A 3179-nucleotide genomic window follows, 5' to 3' on the forward strand; every position below is an offset into this window, starting at 1 on the left:
TATGGCATTGGTAAAGGAAGTTTGCGCTGGGTTCCTCCTCCCCTGCTATGCCCCTTAGCTGATCCGTTTGGAGGATCAGTTGATTCAAGCTGTGAAGAATCACACACACCTGAAAAGTTCTGTCACAGCCACTGTCTCGTCTCCACATATCCTCTGGCCCCCCGATTTAGCCTACACGCTGTGTCAAGCACATGTAGACATGAGGAGATAATAAGGCTCTTCCCCCATGGAACTCACACTTCAGCTGGGAAAACAGAGAGGTAAGCAAGTCATGCCAAGCCTGGAGATGTTCAGAGATGTGCTACATGACTTAGAACAATTCCTTCCATTTAGGGAAGCCTCACAAAGTTGGTGACATTTGACCTTAGACCTCAAAGGATGGATCCTCAGGTAGGAAGAGCTCAGTAAGCAAAGGTCTCAAGTGTGAGAAAAGTCGCAGAGGGACAACAGTACAAGTGGATGCAGGGAACCAGGAGGACTGAAGGGTGGGGGCGCAGTGAATGTAGAAGCTAGAAGGTCAGGACCACACTATGGCTTTCATGAGCCCTAGGCACTTGTGCCTTCATTAAAAAAGTGGTAAAGAGTATGTTTTACAACTGCATTGATACAACAACGAATATAATCCAGGATGATTGTATTCTGATTTTAGAAGAAACTGAAACATTTTTGTGGGCCTAAAAAGTATTGTGGGAGCTTCCCTGGTGGCGCAGTGGTTGAGAGTCCACCTACCGATGCAGGGGACACGGGTTCGTGCCCCGGTCTGGGAAGATCCCACATGCCGCAGAGCAGCTGGGCCCGTGAGCCATGGCCGCTGATCCTGCAACTGTACCTGCTGTGCTTACTGGGTTAGTTGGCCCTGTAGAACAGTGGCTTGGGGCCCAACTGAAAAGACTGAATGCCATGCTAATAAGTCCAGTAAATCCTAGGGAGCCTTAGTCCTTCACTCCAATCTTAGCCCTACTCTTGGTTGCATTCAACATCCAAACATTTACCAGGCGCTGTTTGTTTGCTATGTATCCTAATATCGCTCGTACTCTCCACAGCATCACTCAGGAGCTCTCCAGGCACTGTTGTTTGTTTGCTATGTATCCTAATATCGCTCGTACTCTCCACAGCATCACTCAGGAGCTCTCCAGCCCAATCTCACGATGCGTGCCCAACTGAGGAGCCCTGCTGTGGTGCTCAGTTTCCTCACCCCGACCACACAGCAGCAGAGCATCTCGCAAGGGCCGTCAGCTAAGGGTAACCCACGGGGACTGAGAGATGCAGCAGGTTTGGGGCTGAAGGGAGGACTAGGGAAGAGAGGTGCTCAAGAAGAGGGAGAGGGCACGAACAGGGAGGTGGGAGGACTCAAGAAACCAGCTTCTTGGCCTCCCCTTAGCCGAGGCTGGCCTTGCCCTAACCCCACATCTGCACTATTAAAATCCACCCCTCTGACCATTCTCAGGCTAACCTAAAACCTTAAATCCTGCTTTAGATCTTTTTTATTTATTTATTTATTTTTGGTTGCGTCGGGTCTTCGTTGCTGTGTGCGGACTTTCTCTAGTTGTGGAGAGCGGGGGCTACTCTTCGTTGTGGTGCGCGGGCTTCTCGTTGCAGAGCGCGGGCTCTAGGCGTGCAGGCTTCAGCAGTTGTGACTCACGGGCTCAGTAGTTGTGACTCACAGGCTTAGTTGCTCGGCAGCATGTGGGATCTTCCCAGACCAGGGCTCGAACCCGTGTCCCCTGCATTGGCAGGTGGATTTTTAACCACTGCGCCACCAGGGACGCCCAAGTCTTGTTTAAAATCTTGATGCTAACTAGCCCTGTGTTACTATCTCCTGGCTCCAGGAACCTCTCTCCCCTTAGCACTGCGTGGCTCATCTCCTCTGGGGATCTATTACCCACTTGAAGAGGATTGGCGCCATTGCCAAAAATAGATAAATGTCCCGGAATATATTCTTATTTTTAATTACAAAAATAAGGGACTTCCCTGGCAGTCCAGCGGTTAAGACTCCTCACCTCCAATGCAGGGGACACGGGTTAGATCCCTGGTTGGGGAACTGAGATCCTGCAAGCCATGCGATATGGCCGAAAAATTACGAAAAAAGAAAAAGTGAAATTGATCCTCACGACACTGCCATACCCGTTGATTCATTCTCTAGAAGTAATAACTTCTAGAAAAGTAATAATTTCCAGGTATAAACTTTCTATACCCTTTTTCTATGAATATACATAATATATAAAGACACACACACAGAGTACCATATTGTTTGAAACTTGATGTCTTCATTTAATATACCAAGGACATCTTTTCATGTCAGGTCATTTAAGTCTAACTCATTCTTTTTAAAAGCTGGATAGTATTGGGATTCCTTGGTGGTGAAGCCCTGGTGGTTCGATCCCTGGTCCGGGAAGATCCCACATGCCGCGCAGCAACAAAGCCTGTGCGCCACAACTACTGAGCCTGCGCTCTAGAGCCCGCGAGCCACAACTACGGAAGGCCGTGCTCCAAGAGCCCATGCTCCACAACAAGAGAAGCCACGGCAGTGAGAAGCCCGCATACTGCAACGAAGAGTAGACCCCGCTCACCGCAACTAGAGAAAGCCCACACGCAGCAAAGAAGACCCAATGCAACCAAAATTAAAACCAAATAAATAAATTTTTTTTTAAAGCTGGGTAGTATTCCTTAATATGATTAAACCCAATTTCTCTAACCTTCCCCTATTGATGAATACTTGGGTTTTTCCCAATTTTGCAACAAACTTTATGACAAACTACACAAAGTTTGGTGACAGACTACACTAGAACCCACATCGTTGTACATTTATTTTTGTGCCCGTGTTTATTTCAAAAGGATACATTCCTCTTGGAAAATACGCAGTGCCTCAGAATGAAAGCCAAAGCCCTCCTCTACACCTCACCCTAAGAGGAGGAAAAGAGTCTGACCAGCGTGGGAGATGAGGCTGGGTGTGTAGATTACTCAATGGCTTGGGAGCATTAAGTGCAATCCTAAACAGTTTGGTTTTTAAGCAAATACAGATAAGGCTTCGCCAAGGGTGCAGCGATGGATGTGATATTGACCCTGCGCTCAAGGGCTCACTTTGGAGTCTGTGATGTGGAGGGGTAACCTTTAAGAGGCCCTTGAGCCTCCCCTTGGACTCCTGATCCTGGGGGCTAGAGCTGTCTCCCTATTCTCCA

General features: G+C 48.2%; 1 protein-coding gene across 1 annotated transcript in view; it reads left to right on the top strand.

The window, feature by feature from the left end:
• The first annotated feature begins 1136 nt into the window (after positions 1–1136).
• The window catches only part of CELA1 (chymotrypsin like elastase 1), a 19859-nt gene continuing 17816 nt past the window's right edge, over positions 1137–3179 (top strand). Inside the window, exons 1-2 of the mRNA XM_024736570.1 lie at positions 1137–1242; positions 2836–2948. The gene's annotated coding sequence lies outside the window, so the exon portion shown is untranslated. The remainder of the gene's footprint in view (positions 1243–2835; positions 2949–3179) is intronic.

The sequence above is a fragment of the Neophocaena asiaeorientalis genome, unplaced genomic scaffold (assembly GCF_003031525.2).
Source record: "Neophocaena asiaeorientalis asiaeorientalis breed wild unplaced genomic scaffold, Neophocaena_asiaeorientalis_V1.1 scaffold134, whole genome shotgun sequence".
Lineage (NCBI taxonomy): Eukaryota > Metazoa > Chordata > Mammalia > Artiodactyla > Phocoenidae > Neophocaena > Neophocaena asiaeorientalis.